Genomic DNA, 22,093 nt, shown 5'->3' on the forward strand with positions numbered 1-22,093 from the left:
AAAAGCCTCTTCAGTAGTGCTTGAATAAAGGAAGGTGCACGCTAGCAAATCAGGGAGTAGATAGGGGAACAAAAAGCCTTACAAACCACAAGTCTTTTCAGCTTCAGGATGGCAGCTTCCTAAACAGCCAAGTACATGCCTATTGGAAGTTTCTGTACTTGCACAATATGGTAAATAAAGATAAATTGGGTTTGGGGCATTTTTGTAATTTAATTTAGATTTAACTTAACCTTTTCCTACCACTGATAGAATCACAAGTGTAGAGTGCTAAGAATCTGTTTTTAATGATAAACATACAAATAGAATTTGGGTTTTTGAATTTAACATACTGTAAAAGCCTGAAGGACATGCAAGTGACAAACACTTGATTAAAAAAAAGCAAACTGTAAAGTCTTATTCTGGTAGCTACAGCCATAGAAGACTACAGGATCCTTTACACTGACAAATGCATCAAATGCCATCAAAGTTATATAGATATGTATGTAATTTTTTGTCAGAGGTGTTCAGCATCATGACCAGATTCTCTCCATTAACATTAGCAGGGGAGACTGCAAAACAGAATGTGTCTTACCATGGTGAAAAACCCTTGTCTGCTTCCTTCTGAGCAAACAAGTATACCAGTCATGAGGGACTGACTGTTTGCCTCAGTGCTCCACAGGGCAAACTTGGAGCCCCTGTCTGCCAGAAAACTCTCAGACTGAAAGACAAATATAGGCTGGAGGTGAAATGCACCAGGACACTCAAAACACCACTGTTAGCGCAAAAAAACAGTATCAACAGAAATAGATGGAGCAGAAAGAGTGTGATGGAATGATTGTTGTCTTTGCTGAAAATTAAGAAAATTCCAGTTTTGCATGTTCTACATACAAATGACAAAGGAAAATGAAATCCAGCTGTGGACAACATTGAAAAGAAGTTGCTAAAGTAAAAAGAGAGTATATAATTCATGATAAGGTGTAAGCCATGCAGTCTGAAAATACAACTTGGATGCAGGCAGGTTAGGGATTCTAGGAAACAAACTGAGGTAGATGCAAGTTTCCATAATAGGTCCAAAAATACTAGATAATGGTAGGCATGTTTACTAAATAATGTTTTCAAGAACATAAGTAATTATTTATTCTTGTAATTATTTATACTTGAAGAGGCATCTAAATAATATTAAAAATGACTAACCTAACACCATGGTTCCTGGCTCAGACTTGGAAATAGGTTTGGTAGAATTAATCTGGTTGGAAATTTACAGTTCATATCACAGTTCATACCTGAAGAACCTTGGAAAATACATTTTTTAGTGAGTAACTATCTATTTTTTTGGCTAGTGGAATCCATCAGAGTGACATGGACTTAGAAAATGCACTCCTTTTACATCCTTTGGTTGAAAAGCTTTTGCTCCCTTGGATCTTGTTAACAAAGAAATCTTTGAAAGCATTAGGAATAGACAAAATCTTGCTTTCTAAAGTGTTTATCACATCCACTTTTAAGTTGTAGAGGAGAGCATAGTTGCCTGTTTCTTTACATAAATAGTTTGATCTTTTATCAGCCACAGTCTTCCCAACTTTTTCCAGGGCACATCTTTAGCTTTTTACTGCTGGACTGAAGACACATTTTTTTCAGGCTTTAGACAGTGAATTTCATATTGCCTGTACTGTAGTCTTCTCTGCAGAATGGCTGGTCTGCTAACATGCAGACCATTCCATTGGCTACCTCTATATTTTCAAATCCAGGCAGAAAGTTGTCTTCCTGATTTTCAGCACTCTCCAGTCCTACTATACTACTTTGCGGCATTTGTTTTCTGAGTCACTTCTCTGTTCTCACTGCAGAAAGCTCTGCTCAGACCCTTTCCTAGTGCTCGTTTTTAGTGCTGTCCCTGATTCTTTTTCACCATTTGAAACACAGAGTATCCTTTAAATCGCACATTCACTGGAAACACAGTGGTGGGTTTTTTTGAAAGAGGTAATATTATGTCATAAATTTCTTGTGTTTGGTTAAATTGTTCCAAGTTTATATTTATGCAGGCAATTGAAAGAGATCCTTACATTTTGGTGTTTGTTGCTGGTTTTTGCTGTTATTGTTGCTGTTGTTTGTTCCTTTATAATACAGTACTTTAGCTCAGCTGGGTCTGCTGTTACCTATCCCACAAAGCATATTATTTCCAAAGTTTATGTTAATTTCTTGCTATTATATTTTAGTGATAAATTCTGCAGTTTCCTTTGGTTTCTAGGATAAAAGTAGAGTCCACCTACTGTGCCCCCGGATGAGGCAGGCACAAGTAAAAGTCAGTAGACATTTATTGGTATTCCTTGACTTTGTGATATAGTTCTCAGAAGTATGTTCTTTTTGCGATATATTTCTCAGAAGTATGTTCTTTAAGAGTTTGGGTTTTATTCCCATCACTGAATGTAAAAAATAGTTCAGAAAAAGAAGCAGTCTGAACTTCCTTCTGGAAGATCCTCTTTCACTGAAATTTGTCTTAAAATGCAGGTAGGTACCAGAAATCAGGCAATGGGTAAATCACTGCCCCTTCCTTTGCCTTGAGTTGCTATACTGTGGCTGGTGTAAGTTAGAGCATGAATTTCAAAAATAACCTGAAGCAAACTCAAAAATGCCTACTTAACTCTCTTCTCCAGGGTTTTAAGTACCAATCCATCTTCTTATGCTTCAAAATCTGAATCATTTTTTCATTATGGACTATGTGACTCCTACCAATTATCCTTTTGTACTGTGCACTGGGAAGCACAAATCTGATGTCCCAATCTCACAGACCTTGTTGTGCTATATATGGTGAAGGTTTATACACTGAAAATCTTCCACCTGTGTATCTGTATCTCTAATTCTCACATATGTATATATTTTAGTTTTATTACTGCAAACCAACACTTTAAATCATTATAGCTTTTATTATAAAATGTAAAAAATGTTAAGGTAACATCTGAAGAATGAAAATAAATATAGAAGCTGGCTGGTACCTTTATACAGTTCAGTGCTCATCATGAGGATACAAAAGCTGCTGCTTTTGAGGATGTGTTTCAAAACATAACCTGAATATTTAAAATAAGAGTTGATTGTTCTCAAAGGGTTGTCCTTTTCTCTTCTTGTAGTACATAAAGTTCATTACTGCTTTTTTTTTTTTTTTTTTCATTATGAATACACAAATGGCATCTTGCAAAACCTACTGCAATGTATTATTCCAAATGCCAGGCAGATCATATATGAAGACATCTATTAATATCAGACAGAAAGCTTGGAGGTGAAAAGTAGACATGGTCTGAAATGCCCTTGTGTAGCTGAAGAATGACATTTCACAGCAAGCTAGCTTCATCAGAAGCTGTGAGCACAAGTATTTGCAATATCTTTAGACAGCATCTCTCTCCAGGCGCAGGGATTCTCTGTTTCTTCAAAATGAGCTGTCATATTACTTGAAAAGAATTTCATTACTCTGATGTGAAAAATGTATTTAAAGAAGCATTTTTTTTCTTTAGGCCTGTAGGTAGAAGGTGAAGCCAAACAAAACTTTGATAAATGCAAGTTAAGGTAAATAATGCTTCGTAAGCTACAGTTGCAAAATGATGAAGGAAACAATATGAACATGTGGAAGTGGCAGGTAAACTTTATTCTTGGAAAATTATTGAGCCACTGGTGTCTGGAAATACATTGTTCCAGAACTGTTTTCTTGATTTTGTCTCAGGAAGGTCAGTGGCTTTGAGTTAGTTTAAAATAGTGGATATTCTGAGCTTATCATGCTGGGAGATGTCTGTTGGAGGGAAAATCAGCACACATTTTTGGAACTGTTGTTTGATTGTTTGTTTGTTTTGCAATACAGTGCTTACAGGCACAGTAACTGCATACTACAACAGAAGGTAGAACTTGACCTGTACTAAGTGTTAATAAATCCTGTAGCAGTAATGAAAAATGATATGCTCTTTTATATCTAAAAGTGTCCTGAGATTTCTGCATGTTGAGCAGTACTGGGTTCACGAGTAACTATTTGTCATTAATTCAACAGTTTTAATTACAAGAAATTTAATGATAATGAGTACTAACAAAGAACAAATAATTTTTTAAAAAAAGATTCTATCTAAAGGAAATAAATATTTTGGTAATAAATTGGTGCCTTTATGATGGAAAATTATTTTGTTTTACTTATATGCTGTTATCAGTAGTCCTTTATTTTTTGCTTTCCTTTTTGTAATATTTGACAGTCATGTTCTTCATTTCCCCACCTGTCAAATGCATTTTGAAAACTGGTAACTGAATCTTCACTTAAGTTCTCTCAATTTAAGAGGTGTTTCTTTCTATCCTATCATAAGAAAAGTTCAGTAGCAGCAAAAATAGTATTAGAAAACTTTTCACTCTCAGTGCAGTAAAATGTTAAAACCTGTTATGTGTTCCATAGCATTTTTTAAAGAACAAACAAAAAAAACCATTGGGGTTGCATTTCACAACTGAAATGCCTTAAGTTTAAAGAAAGGTCAGTGCTAAATTTCATTTGGAACTGTAAGGGAAAGTGCTGATCACAGCCTGAACCTCTGATTAACCATATGAGGCAAGCAATGAGTCAGCTGCAGGAGCACAGGTGAAGGTAATTCATCTGTGCTCCTGGAAGGGGTGGAGCTTGACTCCACCTCTCCTAGGCCCATTAAGGGTCACCAATAAGGTAGCATCTCTTTCTGTAGGTTGCTCCTTCGTGGAGTTTTTGTGGTGAGCCTTGATGTTGGTGAGCACCCATTTTGACTGAAGGCCTTAGAGTTGGTGAGTCTTTTCCTTAGATACTCTCTGGCTATTTATTTCCAACTATACAGGAAGTGAAAAAAAATAATTTAAAAGTGATATTTTCTAACCCTGAGATTCTACACCAAGTTTCACCCAGTTATTTCTGATTTCTCTGTAAATATTCTTGAGGAAAGATTGGGATGCTAAGATTTTAAATATTTATTTTGAGCTGGTGCGTCTCTATTAGTTTCTTAATTTTTGATTCTTTGTCTCATGACTTCAACTATGTGCTAAAAAATTGATAGAAAGATGGGGAAAGTATGGCTATAAAGTAATGAACTATAGCCATTTACATTTCTTATGTTTAAGTGCAACACGTATATTTATGATGTCTATATATGGTTGATATGACACAGCACAGAGGATGGACCCAGATTCTTCTTAGTGGTATTCGGTGGAAAGATGAGAGGCAATTTGTTTTAAACAGACTTAAAAAAGGAACTTTTTACTAGGAGTACTAGGAGTTCAAACACTGCAGTCTGTTGCCCAGAGAAGCTATGGAGTCTCTGTCCTTGGAGATAATTCAAAAGCCATCTGCACATGGCCCTTAGCAGCCTTCTCTGGCTGACTCTGCTCTAAGCAGTGGGTTGGACTAAATGATCTCCAGAGGTACATTCCTGCCTCAGTCAACTCTGTGAGTCTGTAATGTGGCCTTGGCCTATGCAAGAACTTTTATCATGAAAGGTTATTTTAGACCAGCAATCTTCCAGAAATTAACCAGATTCTGAAGCTACTTTTTTTGCATGTGTATTAAATCTTGTATAAACATATATAGGGCACTATGTAAAGTCAACATTAAGGAAAGAATGGGTAACTTTGTTCCTTAGTTAAAAAATCAAAGGATGTTTTTAATTGTAATCATTACATAGAGGGTTAAGAAGGATAAAATCATAGAGGTTGAAGAAGCAGAGAATTCACTGTATTAATGCATGTTTAAAAACATGTCCTGGAGGCAGACATTAACTAGCTGAAAAATATGTAAATGAAGAGGTTTTGCAATTCTGAGTTGCATAAATACCTCATAAGATTGCTGTATGCTGACTTTCTACTTTTCGTTTCTGTCTACTTCTAATAAAAGTGTGTGCTCCACTTGAAGCTGTCTCTTATGAACTTCTAAAAGTACTATGGTGTGATTTTTTGGATGCATCTTGTTCTGCTAAGAGCTTCAGTGGTGTTTAGCGTGCAGAATGGTGTTATTGGTAATGCATTTATATCTTAGTATGTATCCTTTTAGCAGCAGGAGACATTTCCTGCTCATAGAGCCTCTTCCCAAGCATACAGTCAGGAAGATCTGCACAGTAGTCTTGGCATATGTTATTAGTATCCTTCACTTTCCCTTGATTTCTCAGGGATATTTTTGGGCAATATCATTGCAGAAATGGCTCTTGAAAGTAGTACACACACTGAAGTGAGGAGAATAAATAAATTAAGGAAGTGGCCATATAGAAACAGTCAAAGTATCAAAATGAGCAGAGGCATGGCTGATATTCAACCTTTGGACAGTGTATTCACATGCCAAGAATAACTAAAAGAAAATGTTTCATAGATATTACACACTTGCAGTAGCTGATAATGCGAAAAAAAAAAAGTGAAGCTGATCTTTCTTTGTTTTTCCTTGAATTTGTACTCAGTATATGCTGATGATTTTACTGTGTCCAGTTCTGGGCTCCCCAGTACAAAAAAGACAGGGATCTCTTGGAAAGAGTCCAGCGGAGGGCCGCTAAGATGGTGAAGGGCCTGGAGCATCTCCCCTGTGAGGAGGGACTAAGCAAACTGGGTCTGTTTAGCCTTAAGAAAAGAAGGCTGAGAGGGGATTTGATCCAGGTTTATAAATACCTGAGGTGTGGGGGCCATAGTGGTGAGGCTGGTCTCTTTTCAGTAGTGTGTGGGGACAGGACTAGGGGTAATGGGATGAAAGTACAGCATAGGAAGTTCCGCACGAATGTGCAGAAGAACTTCTTTACAGTGAGGGTGACGGAGCACTGGAACAGGCTGCCCAGGGTGGTGGTGGAGTCTCCTTCTCTGGAGATATTCAAGACCCGCCTGGACGCCTACCTGTGTGATGTGGTGTAGGGAACCTGCTTTGGCAGAAGGGTTGGACTCAATGATCTCTAGAGGTCCCTTCCAACCCCTACGATTCTGTGATTCTGTGTGGAGATCTGGCTTGTAAAATGGTGCCCTTTTGGCTGCATAACATTATCCTCCTTAGTACAGAAAGAAAAAAAAACCAAATGTATAAACTTTTTTAAATTAACAATGCATTTTAAATATATTTTTGCTTTTGGAGAAAAAGAATACTTTTTGTTTCTCTTAAAGGCAGTTTAAAACAATAAACTGAAACTTGGAATAACGTACATGGACATGTTTTAATATATTCATGAGTGATCAGAATACAGTACAGAAATCACATATGCTGCTCTGCTGCAACTTTCAAGGTTCAATTCATCATTCTGGAACCCAGGGGGCTGAGATTTGACATCCTGCCTAGAAACCATACTACAGATTGGTTGGAACTCTGCCATCTTATGTTCAGGTTAAAAGAGCAGCTGTAATTTGTCTGGGTAGCACTTTAACTATGCACAGCAAATCATAAAACCCATTTTCAGTAATAAAATTGAAACTAAAATAGGCCCATTTGCTTCATTTCTTGATCCGTGCAGGATTTTCATCATTTTGATACAATACCATTTGGAGTTTGATCTGATAATGATATAGATTTCTGTAACAGTCTTTCTCAGATTAGCAGTTTTACTTAGCATATATATAGTTTGTAGGGGATTTCTTTTTGGCATTTAGTGGATGTCCTTTTTTGTTTTTCTTTGGAACTGAAAACATAAGCATAACTTCATAGTAGGAGTTAAGCCTATGTATGATTGCCATAATAAATAAAACCTGATTGTAATATTTTTAAATTGTAAATGTCATACATGGAAATATTCTCTCCTCATCCTTTTTGCCCTCTAACTTCATTTTTGCTATAGATTGCTTTCAGGGGAGTAGGAAATTGAAGTATTTCCAGCAGCTTGCTTAAGAAGTTTTAATAATGTGTATAAATGCATTCATAAGGTTTTTATTTATTGTTTTGGACTTTAATGATTACGTTTCAACACTTCTGTCCACCCTTTTCTGTATGTGTGAATTTGTCTGAGCAGTAAGGTTTAACTTAAGTTGGGAAGTAAGTTTTCTATGTATTTTAGTAATGCAGGGGATCTCCTAGGATGGGTTTTCCTCAAAGAAAGGAGATTTGGCATTAAGTTCAGCTTTGGGAAGCCAGATCAGAGGCAATCACAGCCACCTGTACAAAGGGGGCTGTTGACTCTATCAGCTCCTTTTCAGTGTTGGATAGTTTGGATTCCATTGTCTTATTTCTTCTGATACGAACCGCTCATAGTCTTGTGAGAAATCAGGGCTATAAAATTCAAGAAACAATTTAAAATGTCAGTGTCTAGTTTAGTAGATTACTAAATAGCCTCCTTGAATCTATAGTGCACTGACTTCATTAGCCTTCTAAAAGTGTCATATTTTTGGTTCTCTTTTTACTTAGAGACATCTCTCTACCTGCAGTTCTATTGGCACTTTCCTCTTTCATCTCTGTAGACCTCTCCTGTGTGTTGATATGTTTACAATTCCTGAAGTTTGCTAAGCTCGTGTCACTCTTCCTAATCCTTATCTTCATTTTAGAGTCTAGGACCTACAATCCTGCCCTTCATTTAAGATCATATCATGATACATCTTGCAGCCTTGAGTGCTACCCATCGTGCCACTGTAGCTATTTCAGGGGAAGGTACCTTCTCTTCCTTTCCCTCTACACTCTGGTACTTCTTGACAGTGCTAGCAGGACAGCTTGTCTATGTTAGTATGTTGTCGTTAAGTCAGATGCCTCCACTGAAAATATAATCTTGAAAGGATCTTTGTTCTCTGTAAATGATTTAGGTCTTTGAAAATACCTCTGGAGTAAGAAGTCTGGAGAGTATAGTCCACTCTACATTAGATGCATACTTTTCTGAAGTAGCTTAGCTAGGGAAAATGAAATGTGTTTCTGTATATTCCATCTTCCTCTACTGTAGTTTAGTCAGAGCTGTCTTAGCAGAATAGCATTGTGCATCCTGGTGGCCACACAAGCACTTTGTAATTCGCTGGAGACCTAGAGATATGACAGCTGCATATAAATATGCATAGTTGGAGAGATTCACGGTTGTGTTTCATTCTGTGGATTATTGGCTGTAGTACTGCCACTGCAAATCAGTGAACATTTTCCTCATCTATCAGCTGTGTGCTTCTTGAAAGCAGACAAAATGGTTAAAACACCAGCAGCCCACAAAGGGCTCCTGAGTGAGTGAGACTTATTTGCTACAGCACTCAAAACATTTCTCTGGATCTACAGCATCTCTCGGTAGATGAATTTAGCACTCAGCAGATTAATTTAGCTCCCAGTGTGCTGGATTTAGAAAGAAAAACTAATATAGATGAATACATTCTGTGCAGCCAGCATATTTTGTTTTGCAACAATACACATGTCTTATTTGAACTGCAATCTGGTTGGAAAGCATTTTGCGAATGGTGCATTGGTCATAAAAATGAGTCATGCTTGCTCTTTTTTTTTTTTTTTTAAAGTTTTCATCTAGTGCAGATTAAGGAAAAGGTATTGCGCAAGGCACTGGAAAATGTATTGGAATTTTATCCATCTCTAATGAGTTTGGGGCAGATTTTTTTTCATAGAATCCCCAAGGTTGGAAAAGACTCACAGGATCACCCAGTCCAACCATTCACCAATCACCACTTGTTCTCACTAACCCATGTCCCTCAACACAACATCCAAATGTTCCTTGAACACCTCCAGGGTCAGTGACTCCACCACCTTCCTGGGTCAGCCCATGCCACAGCCTGACCACTCTTTCAGAGAAGTAATATTTCCTAATGTTCAGCCTAAATCTCCCCATGTACAGTTTGAAGCCATTCCCTCTAGTCCTATCACCAGTTACACAAGAGAAGAGGCTGACTCCCAGCTCACTACAACCTCCCTTCATGTAGTTATAGAATGTCTCCCCTCAGCCTCATCTTCTCCAGACTGAACAATCCCAGCTCCCTCAGCAAGGTCTTCCTCACAAGGCCTGTGCTCCAGACTCCTCACCAGCTTAGTGGCCCTTCTTTAAACATGCTCCAGGACCTCAAAGTCTTTCTTGCAGTGTGGAGCCCAAAACTGGACGCTGTACTTGAGGTATGGCCTCACCAGAGCCAGGAGGGCAATCACTTCCATGTTCCTGCTGGCAATGCTGTTTCTGATGCAAACCTGGATGCCAATGGCCTTCTTGGACACCTGAGCACACTGCTGGCTCATGTTCAGTTGTTTTTAATGTGGACTTTGTGGTTGTGTTGCAAAAAATTAGGGGTTGCTTTTCACTTTGTTACCTTTATAGCATACTAAGGGATGAGTAGCTCCTTGGTCAGTTACTCTACTCCTTTGCTTGCTGTGCAGGCTTCTAGCAAGGTTTCCTTGGAAGAATTGTCATGTTGGAATGCAAAGGTATGTCCAATGGAAGCTGAGGAAAAACTCTAGAATGGAAAAAATTCCGAATATAAAATCCATTGTTTTATGGTTTTAGAATTACATTTAGCCTTCTTGCTTCACCTGGAAAACATCACAAGAAAAGAGGGACTAGCTCACTTATGCACAGTAGCAGTCTAGTTTTCGGAAGCCAGTAGCTGAATAAAAATATACAAATATAAAATGAAGAATAGAAATCTGGGAGCTGAGGATACAATTTTATTGACTTCACTTAAACATTAAATGTTCAAAGAAACTAAAAGAAAAATACAGCTAAACAACCTGTATTCTCAGTAAATGAGTGTCTTATATGAGAAAGTAACTCGTAACACACCTTTCAGGGACACTTCTGGATAAATTATTTTTATTGCCAGTAGCAGGACAATTGTTATAAAACATTCTTTCTGATTCTCAACAAATTTCTTTTAAAGGATTAAGGAATGAATTGAAGAGCAAATAGCTTCTTTCAATTGAGTCAATGGTGTACAGTGCAGGTTTAATTTACTCAGAAAGAGCTCAGCTGCCACAATGATGGGTACTTGATAGTAGTGATTTCTAATCTTATTTAATCAAAGGACTATCAAACCTTTGAAAGAAGACAAACCAAAGACCTCCCTCTGATGCAGTGATTTTCATTCACTAATAGATAAAAATGGAGCAAAACTTTGGGTGCTCTTTTATGTGGTTTGTTTTCCCTGCCTGTTTTGACACTACTTTGTGTGTGTAGGGATGTGTGTGTTGTCTTCTTTTTCAGTTTTTAAAGTCTACAGCATTTTTAATGATTATCTTGTAATACTTTACAGCCTACCAACAGCTTTCTGTTGGTAGACTGATGAAGACAAGAGAAGAGTGGAGGCATGGATCATATGTTTGCTAGGAGAATTGGACATCAAACTATGAAGTGGTCCATGCACATTTCCCCAAAGACTTGTAGGTGATACATGCTTCTTTTAGTAATGGACTGTTTAGTGGAAATCCCTCAGGCATTGTGTGATATTTTATGGTTCTCTTATGAGAAGAATGAGGCATAACCATGCTGTTGAGGGGTTTCTGTGAGGAGGCAGTGCTGACTCACTATCCTTTCTGGCTCCCTTTTTTGCCAGAGGAGAGGTAATATGTCATCAGTACTTCATCCTGCTGGAAGAGGAATGCAGACCAACACCATTCCTTGTGGACTGGGAAAGGCTGGCCAAGGTGCCAGGTCAATGAAGCCAGTATGCTTAGAAAAGTAGCAGTATGTGGCACATAGGTATCTATGAATGTACATCATGCGTGGTAGGGCCCTGAGCACATCCTATTCTTGTCTCCATCTGACGTGCAGTTGTCTTGCCTTGGGGCGTAGGTGTGCTGTCTTGAAGAGTATTGCATGAAATCTCAGTGATGCCAACTCCCCCATCTGGAGCCACCTTTTTTCTTTGGTTCTGCTGTGCTATAGCCCTTCCCTGGTCCAGCTGCAATCTCAGGGAGCTGGGCACTACCCTCAACATCAAATCTGTTCTGTCCCATTCCAGCTGAACTGGGAGCCTGCAGTAGGATCTAAGGGCTGGGCTCTATCTGACCCCAGACATCATCTCCAGCTCAGATAAACTTGCCACACTGTGCTTAAGGATGGAGCTGGTGGAGGAGGAAAGAACTGCACCACTCTGGGTTGCTGCTTGGGGCCCTGATCCTGCAGCCCCATACCTCCAGTGGAGTAGTGTCAGAGATAAAGAAGCTAGTTCTTCATTGCAACACTGAGTGACATGTGGGCCATGCAAGATTTTTCTTAGATCAGCCTTTTTTTTTTTTTTTTTTTTTTTTCTCCCCTCTCTCGGTTTTGAGTTATCTCATTGTTGACTACAATGAAGTGATTTTGTGGGTAATAGATTCTGTGAGGGTTAGCGCTAATTCAAAAAGAAGTAAGCTCTTCTGCCTGGAAGGCTTTTGTGGATATGGCAACACTGAGTATCCTTGGACTTCAGCCTCCCCAAAGGTTCACAAAGATGCTGAACATTTCTGGAGACCAAACAGTGGATGTCAGTGCATTGAAGTGGTGGGTGGCATCCCAGCAGTGGCAACAGCAGTATGAAAGACAAGCCATGTTCTGAATGGCCATGTATATTTTGATGTGTGTGGCTCTTGTTCATCAGTGGTAAAAATGCATACCTAATAGTGATGGCAGTGTTAAAAAACAATACTTTGTAGCTGAGAATTTGCCCTGTCTAATAGTGATACTGTGTTCTCTGTATCTGTTGTAGTTTCCATGGATATAAATGGGAAATGTTACTTTTCGAGTCACCTATGTACATTGCATAAAGGACTTTTTTGGTAGTTAAACTTTTCTGTTGATAGCCTGGGATTCTGACCTTGCAGAAGGCAACCCATCATCAGTGTTTTCTCCACTGCCGTGGGAGGACACTGCTGCATCCTGCTGCTGCTGCTGCAAATCCTTACCTTCCACAGCTTGCCTCATTCATCTTTTCTTCCTCCTGTCAAGGTTTTCCTGTGTTCTTGGAAGTAGCTACAGAGGAAATTAAAGGCTTTATTTCCAGCCTATCTTCAGATGTCACAAATATGGAGGCCAGCCTCTGAAAATCCAGTTCTAAAAATTCCAGTGTTTATTGTTTTCTGTACTTCCCTGCCAAGATTTTCTCTCTGCTGTGGCAAAATAATGCCATCTGTAAGATATATCAAGCTACATATTAGTTTGTTGGTACTTAGAAATGCCATAAGCTCATTCATGGCCTTGTTATGGTTTAAGATGCTGCTAAACTTCCTGGGATGTAAGGGCTTGTTTTGAATGCCTCTTTTTTTTTTTTTTTTTTTTTTTCCCCTCCTTTAATTTGGTCTGATCTAGTTTAAGAGTTTCATCTTGAACAGATACATAAGTTTGAATAAATTCATCAAAACATTACATGTAACTTGACTTCGTGCATGGAAACCAGTGATAATGTATATTGTTGGAATTAACTTGCATGTTATAACATTATTGCTACAGAATGTCCTCAGTAGCTCCTGTTTAGAATATTTGTTATAAAATTTGCATTTTTAACTGATCTCTAAACTTTATTTTATGTGATCATGACTACGGTATATAGACAAATATACAAACACAATTTCATCATTGTACAACATCTCTCTCATTTCCACATAAAAATCTGGATTCAGAGATAGTTTTTTAGAATGCAAATACTTTAGTAAGTACATGTAAAGATAAATAACAGAAAATGAATACCTTTTCACATAAAAACCATACAGGCTATAACCAGTGCAAAAGACATTCAGAATTAGAAGAACAAGGTGGTATTGGAAATAGCATACATTTTGCAGTTGCTTTGGAATTCAGTACTGAAACCAAACATAACACATCCCATTCTTCCCCACTTCTGGTTGTGGTTTTTTTTTTTTTGTTTGTTTGTTGTTGTTTTTTAACTGCATCTGATAATGGCTATAGGGGCATCAGTTATCATTGTGTCAAAGACTAAAATAAGAAATGCTCCACATAGAAAATAGAAATGACTTAACAGTTTCTGGCTGATGATATATCAAGGGGAAAAAAGGCACCTTATTTCTATGCCTTGAAGCCAACCAAAATCGGTCATGTACACGTGTATCACTTCAAGGGCAATAGGGTTAAAGAAACAACAACAACTAAAAACTACATGAGGATTGCTGAACACTTATCTCACTGGGAAGTAAGAGAAATTGTCTGTAGATTAGGATTCTAGTCAGGTTTGTCTGAAACTTAGCTTTGATTCCTCAGTTATCACTGATATCCCATGGTTAAGTAGTGTAAGTAGTTTTCCTATGCCTCAGTTCTCCATCAGGTAAAAATAGGGAACTCTTACAGGGCTGTTGTGAGGATAGATGCCTCATGTTTGTTAAGTGCTTGGATTACTCATTAATTGAGGCAGTCTAGGTACCTAAAAGCTCTATATATGCTAGAATGTGTATAGGATGTCTCCATGTACTATGTTTCTAGTAACTCCCTCAATGTAGCTTAGAAGACAGAAGAACCAACAACACACCTAGAAGGACCAAAAGGTGTACCCTGTTCTGAACGGTACTTGTGTTTGGAAAGGCAAAAAAAAAAAAAAAGCTACTTTGAGGAAGAAACCTTATTATGCTGTGACTGGACATAAGTAACATAAGTATAAATGTAGAATATAAGCAAAAAATGGTCTGAGAGTATGACAGGGAATGAGATGAAGCTATTGTATCAAGTTATCTTCTGAGAAGGGAGGCAGAGAACTGTAACAAAGCTCTAAAAAATAGGGTTGTTAGTGAAGGTCAGACATACAGGGACAGGATCAAAAAATGAAAGAAGAATGAGGTATTAGTAAATAGCAACATAATTACTTCTCCTTTGCTAGATTATAGAACTCCAGACACAACTGGGAAGCTGAGATGGAGAATATTTTGGAGAAGTGGTAGAGAATAACAGTATAGCTGCTGATGAAATGGATATGTTGATTTATTGTATCTGACTAGCAAAAGGCTAGTGTTGAGGATGCAGTTGAACAGACAGGGGGAGACTGTACAAGGATCAAAAATCAGATTGGTCATGGTGGGGCTGTAAATTCCACTAGCTTTGGTTGTCTGCATCAGGCCCCAGGAGGAGACCTCAAGCTGGCTGTGTACAGCAAGCTAGGTGCTCCCGTAGGCAGAGCAACTGCTTATTCATGATAGTAAAAAGTGCACTGTAGGTGAATGTTTGGCCGTGTAGACAACAGGTTCCTGATGTAAAAATAATCATGTGTGGGAGATGTGACTTGTGTCAAAAACTATTTAGGGGATGACTAGTCAACAGAAAGGATGATTTGGTCAACAGAAGGGAAAGCTGTGGGAATACTGAAGTCGTACTGGGTAGGATGGACAAGGAATGGAATTTATCTAGGAAAAGATACCAAAGTCTGCTTAGAGAGAATATTGTTTCAAAACAGGCATAAACGTGGACCTTTCAGACTGTATCTGGGAGATTAAATAATCATAAAAATCTGTACTTGAGAATCTTAGGGGGTAGAGACTTCACTTTGTTTTGTGATTTTGGTTTCTTTACTTTCATAAGGCCATGCAGTTTCGTAGGAAAAAAATAGAGAACATCCCATCTCATGACATATCTTGTAGCACTACATTTGAGTAGTTTTATTAGTGAAGGTTTTGTTTAGTTTGTTTGACTTCAGTCACACTAGGAAAAAAGAAAAAAATGGGAGACTTGTTGTTTATCTGTCAGCTCTGTGTACCTTTCCTGTACAGACTTTGTTTAACAGGAATGTAAGTAAATACAAATCAAATACTGAGAGCATAAAACATCCCAAACATTTTAAAGATGCACTGAAATATAATGTAATTATTTTCTATTATGATACCTATACCTATTATGAGCTAAAACGGATTCTGCTTTTCATGTATCATTCTGTAATTTGTGGCTTTGCAGTTTTTTGAAATGCAGTTGTTTGTTCATGTGGTAGATTTTAAAAAAAAAAAAAGTCAGAAGACAAATTAAAAAGCCTAACTGAAATAATGCCAAAAGTCTTACACAGTTTTTGTACTAGATAAATTCCTAGTGTAATGGTTGCTGTTTCTGTTGTTTTTTAGTAAAAAAGAAATTATAGTGTAATTAACTAGGGCTAAACAGGATGTTTTCTGTTATATGATTTAACAGTATTGACCTATGTCTATAACAAGGTATCGAAAATAATTCTGTCAGCTGTTACTTTTGTGTAGTTTCTGTACTTAACAGCACATTCTGCTTTATGTTGCATGTACTGTAGGTGTACCATATTACTGAGCTTAAATGGTCTGGGATATAAGAGGCTTATAAAAAGGGAGAGTGTTGTGTTTGTTTTTATTTTTTACAAACAGCATTCTTAATCACTAAAGTCCCTAAGTGTGGGTCTGGAAGAGGGATATGGGATGCCTTTGCCTTTGCCGCTTCTGAACTGGCAGTGAGGCTGCAGAGAGCAGTGGGAAAACACAAATCTGCTACTTGCCTTTTGAAGTGAAATGGGATGTCTTCTTGGGCACCAGCAGCATGGAGGATGGTTGCTGGGGTGTAGACATGCTGCAGGTGCCCCACAAAGTAGCTGTCAGTATGAGGGGCTGTGTGCGAATTTGTGGATGTGCCTTCTGATCCTCTTTCAGATGCAGTGGAGATTTTTCTTTTCTCTTTTTTCACTGTAATGGGCTTGCAGTGCAATACTACCCATAGTATGTATATAAAAATTAATCCTGTTTTAGTACTTAAAGAAAGCTGCCTTTACTTAAAAGGCCTTGTCCTTTTTTTTAGCAGTAAGCAAAACTACTACCAATAAAAGGAAATTAGTTTTGTAGCTTTGTTCTGATAGATTGTCTATGTACTGTAGTAAGAATTCGCATTTGGCAGAGCCAAGTCCACCCATAGACAGAGACTGGATTGTGTAGGCAATATTTGAGTATAATTTTACCCCTAATTTGATAACTGAAGTCCTGAGAAAGGCTGACTGAAAAGATACGTACAAAATTATCCCCCCCAAATCAGTAAACATTTACAAGAACTTCGAAGAAGTTCAATCAGTTTAATACAGCATTTGTTTCAAATTTATATAATATTTCTGAGATGGAGCTGCCCACAAAATCCAAATGCATATATATATATATATATATATGTACACACATATATAAAGAAAATCCTGCTAAATAGTTTGTGCATGTTCACAGAAACCCATTCTGTGGGTTCAGCTCAGCTTTAGTGGTATGTGAGGAACTGGTAGATAATTTCTTATCTTTTTAAAGCAAACAACGAACACCAACATAATAAAATCAAGAGGATTGTATTGGCTATTTAGGCATGTAATTGTTACTGCCTTTAACAGTAGTTGTCATTTGCTCTTGAAATATATAATTTTATTTTTGAAAAACACAAATAATTTGATTTAACACTTCTTTTGTTTAGACTACTTCATAGTGGAGATTTCTATGCCATCTAATGTAAGTTGTATTTTATTTTAGCTCTGCACAAGTTTCTACATTAGTCCCTGTTGCAAATAGTGCAAATAGAGTATCAGGCCTTTGCTCACTGAGTGAAGTAGATCCGCTTATACAGGACTTTGTGTCAGGGTGACACTCAAGTGCCAGGGCCGTCTGCACAGCCAGTGAGCTGCAGTCCTTTCTCAGGACTGGTAGTGCTCAGCTTCAGCATGGCTTCAGTCATGACCAGGACTGGGTAACCTCTGCTCATCCTCTGAGTCATGTGCTATGATATAGGTATGATGTATCTATGATATGCCACGTGAGAGCAGATACCTTATTCTAAAGTGGGAAGCCATGGGTAGATGACACAAAGTTAAAAGCCAGTCCATGCTGATTGGCAGGACTTTGCAGTGAACAGATTCATTGTTGTGTTTGTAACCAGACAAGTCTTTTGCTGGCCTAACAAGCCATATGGAGCCCATCACGAATTTATGTTTGAAGAGGGACATGAAAACACAGTGCAGTGACAGAGATACTGTCCTGAAATGCCTTGCAGCTTTCAGGAAGCTACTAGCTGTGATTGTCCCTGTCTCCTTGTCTCTTTTGGTGTCCTTTAGGCAAGCATATAGATTGATAGATTTCTTTGATCTATTGACCTGACATTCTCAGTTGGAAGATTTACAGGTGTTTTGTTTTGTTAGTATTTTACTTATATAAAGACTTGAATCTGTGAGAGCAAAGGCTTGATTGCATGAATCTGTGAGAGCAAAGTTTCCAGTACTTATAAAAATTCCTTAATTTATTAGTCATTGGCCCCCAGTTCTTATTTCTCATGTGTTTTTGTTTGTTTGTTTGTTTTTTTCATGTAAAGGGGCGTAAAATTGAAGTGGAAAAGTTTAAGCTTTAAAAGTATTCCTGTATACTTTTTGCAGACCTAACTATAACTTCCATAGGTCTATGGTCAGAAAAGTCAGTTTAATTATCAGCAAACAACCAAGAGCTATAGACAAGAACTCCATTCTATTCCTTTTAGCTATTAATATGATTAACTCCAGCACTGATTTAGTGTTGCAAAAAGAGAACCCCCAGAAACCCAGTTAATGGCAGCTCTGTTCCTACACTGTGACTTTGTAGAAGTCCTAATACTTCAGGTTTTAAAAACTAATAATGTAGAGCTAACATGAAAATGATACTTTGGAAAGGAAGATGAAAGACGATTCCCTTTTCATTCTTCCCCAATGATTTGCAGGCAAACACGTCCCCAGGCAAGTTCCAAACTTCCATAATTACATTGAATTCCTAGTTAATTGGGCTCTTCTCTTGCTATTGAGTTCTTCCTTGAATAATGCCTGCTTTATAATGATTTGTGTGCAAACAATAAATCTAGAGATTTAATAGGATGAAGGCTGTAGCTCCGTACGTTTAGCCCTTAACTTCCATTGAAATCAATAGTTTTGCAAATCTGTTTATAAGTGACTTGAAATGAATATGCATAAAATAGGATTACTATTAATTACTTGAAGTATAAAAAGAGTACAACAACAATCTTCTTTGAAAAATGACTGACAAAATTGTATCTACCTACTATGATTGTTGTCAATACTCTCATGCTCTTTATATTTTATTGTATATGCATATTTTGGAAAAAAAGGAACTTGTCTATTTTGTCTGCAGAATTTGCAGACTGGTAAGCAAACTCACTTTATTTTTTGTGTGGATTAAATTGTGGGCAAAAAAGTCTGTTGTCTCCTGTCATACACTTCATGATGCCTCTTCTTTAATGAGCATAAGTTTGTTTGTGATTAAATAGAAGGTGAAGAATCCATGGTGGAAGAATCCATTTTCTCTTAGCAATACAGGAAAAGAAGCAGTGGGCGATAATTTGTGTTCAGAAAGAGGCTGTGACGTAATACTTTTGTTTTATGGAATTTGAGCTGATGCAAAAAGGTACCTTTTTTTTCCCGGAGCAGTCAGATGCTCCAGGCTGTTTGAGGAACACTGGCAATGGTGCCTGCTTCAGCAGAGATGGGTATCCATCCCAGTTCTAAGATCTGGCCAAAATAAGCAAATTAAATTTGTTCTATCATTAATCCACTTACTCTTGGTAGTTTTCATGCACATCATGTTGTTACTGTCAGGCTAACCAAAAGTCTAACAATAAAAGATAATTTCTTCTTCAGTGCTGACCAAATTTAATTGTTATCTCTATCTCTGATTTCCCTTGTTCTGCAATGTAACCATGAGTGACTAACGTGTGGCTGGAGTTCAAATACAAAACTTCTCTTTCAGTAATATCTAGAAAACAGAGATGAATGTTCATCAACAAGAATGTTGGCATTAAGTGCACAAAGTGCTAGCCTTTTTCAGGCAGTCATGGTTTTTGGTAAGAATGGAGAGATTAATATTTTCCTGCATTTTTCACTGCACAGGACAAATTCGAGTCACTCTGGAGGATCATAAACAGAACATGGATTCTGTTTATGTTTTCTGTTTGTTTATTTTTATTTTTTGGTAAAGTTGCTTGCAGTTCTTCTGTGTAGAACATCAGTAAAATGATCACTGTTGAGTTTATCCTATCATTAGTAATCTTGTCATTGTTTTTATATTTGCTCAAACTCTTCTGCTATGAAACTGCTAAAAACATGGTCTACCCCTGAATTCTCTACATCATGGTCCCTGGCTTCCCTTTTAGTCAAAAATGGAAGGCATCTGCACAGGTACTCATATGATGATTCAGTATGCCGGAAACTTCAGTCTCAGGTGAAAGTAAGAGATATGATACAGTAGTCTTTTTCATTGTCTTCTTATGTCACTTGCCACTAGCAATTTCATTTCCAGGGTCCAGAACTGAATTATGTTACTTTAGTCAGACATTTTCCTTGTGGTCAGCAAGTGTTTAGTGAAACACTGCCAAACCTTTCTGACACTGATGGTGGAGCAGCCAGTGAGGAGATATATGCTGCTGGACGTTCTTACAAACATGGAAGGACTGGTTGGGAATCGGAATGTGGGGGCAGCCTTGGATATGCAGTAGCCGAGCAGAAGTTCAGGATCTTACATGGAAGAAACGAGGCAATAGGTAGGATTACAACTCCAGACATCAGGAAAGCCAACTTTGACCTCTTTAAAGAGATACTTATAGGTATCCCATGAGTTAGAGTGTTGGAACGTAAGGGAGCACAGGAGTTGGTTGACATTCAAGCACCATTTCCTCAAAGCTCAAGACTGGCGCATTCATAAGAGTAAGAAATCAGACAAAGGTAGCAGGAGACCTGCATGAATGAACAAGAAGCTCATGGAAAACCTCAAATGGAAAAAGGAAAGTCTAGGGAATGTGAAAAATGGGTCTGTCCACTTGGGAGCAATATAAGGAATATTGTCAAGGTATGCAGGGAAACAGTGAGGAAGGCTAAGGGTCACTTGAATTAAATCTGGTGATGGAGGTCATGGCCAACAAGAAAGAGTTCTTTAAGTATGTTAATAACAAAAAGAAGACTAGAAAAATGTGAATCTACTGCTGAATGAGGTGGGTGCCCTGGTATCAGAGAAGGCTGAGAACACTTCTTTGCCTCAGTTTTTACTGCTGAGGCTTTCTGTCAGGAATCTCAACCCGGGAGATGAGAGAGTCTGGAGAAAGGAAGATTTCCCCTTGGTTGAGGAGGATCTGGTCAGAGATTGTCTAGGCAGACTCAACACACAGAGATTCGTGGGTCCTGATGGGATGGCACCCACATGTGCTGAGGGAGCTGACAGAAGTGATTTCCAAACCTCTCCCTATCATCCTGAGGACTGGAGGAGTCTTTAATAAGAGTCTTTAATAAGATATTAATAAGAAATAATAAGTCTAGTCTTTAATAAGAGCAGGAAAGAGGAGCTGGGAAGCTACATGCCAGTCAGCCTCACCTTCATCCCTAAGAAGATGATAGAACAATTTATTCTGGATGCCATGTCCAAGCAACTGGAAGAAAAGAAGGTTTATCAGGAATAATTAACATGAGTTCACCATGGGAAATCATGCTTGACCAATGTAGTAGCCTTCTTTGAAGTCATGATTGTCTGGACACATGAAGGAAGGGTAGTGGATGTTGTGTACCTTGACTTCAGCAAGGCTTTTGACATGAAAAAGGAGCCTCACTACATAGTTGATTAAAGCCCTGGAGAATAAAATGCAGTCCTCAGATTTACTACATACTTCACCTGCTGAAGTACACTGCATAAACTTTGGAGGTGGTCTGCAATTGCATGTCCCATATCTTTGTAATCTCACTTTAGCGTCTAGTCTTTAGAAGTGTTTGGTATTTAATGTATCCAAGTGAAACTGCTGTGAGCAGTGCCTTGAGTGTATAAAGTGCTGCGTAATGCTTAGTCCTCTGAAAAACTAGGCCCGTATGACTCAAATTAAGTATTCACTTAATCCCTTAGCACCAAGTAACTCATCTGTAAAATGAGGATAGTGCAGACTCTCCAAAAGAATTTGCTGAATTTGAATTGCACAAAGTTTGTGACACAATCAAAACAGTCATTATTATATTATGTAACAGAGCAATATAAAGCAATTTTTTAATTAGGATCGAGAACTACTTCCTCGGTGTCTCTCCAGTCTTCAAGTTAAGCAACAAAATTAATACAAAATATCAATACTTGAATTTTTATGTATTCATTTGTACCATAGATGGAGTACCTCTGAAAGAACAGAAATTGCACTGGCAGCAAAACATTCAGCATTTTCTAATATTTATATGGATCACATTCCAGTCTCAATAATGCTTTTTTTCATACTGTGTTTTTTAATTTATTGTCAAATATATCAAGGAGAGAACTCATAATTAAACAACTTTTTATTTTTCC

General features: G+C 37.9%; 1 protein-coding gene across 39 annotated transcripts in view; it reads left to right on the plus strand.

The window, feature by feature from the left end:
* Window positions 1-22,093, plus strand: part of LOC107322457 (uncharacterized) — a 416,365-nt gene that overhangs the window by 237,593 nt on the left and 156,679 nt on the right. For 7 of the 39 annotated variants that reach the window (XR_014938941.1, XR_014938960.1, XR_014938947.1 and 4 more), the window contains exon 5: window positions 4,674-4,749. The exons of the other annotated variants lie outside the window; for them this stretch is intronic. The gene's annotated coding sequence lies outside the window, so the exon portion shown is untranslated. The remainder of the gene's footprint in view (window positions 1-4,673; window positions 4,750-22,093) is intronic. 39 annotated transcript variants of the gene reach the window in all.

This window comes from Coturnix japonica, chromosome 1, assembly GCF_054131305.1.
Source record: "Coturnix japonica strain WE chromosome 1, WE-NBRP24, whole genome shotgun sequence".
Classification (NCBI taxonomy): Eukaryota; Metazoa; Chordata; class Aves; order Galliformes; family Phasianidae; genus Coturnix; species Coturnix japonica.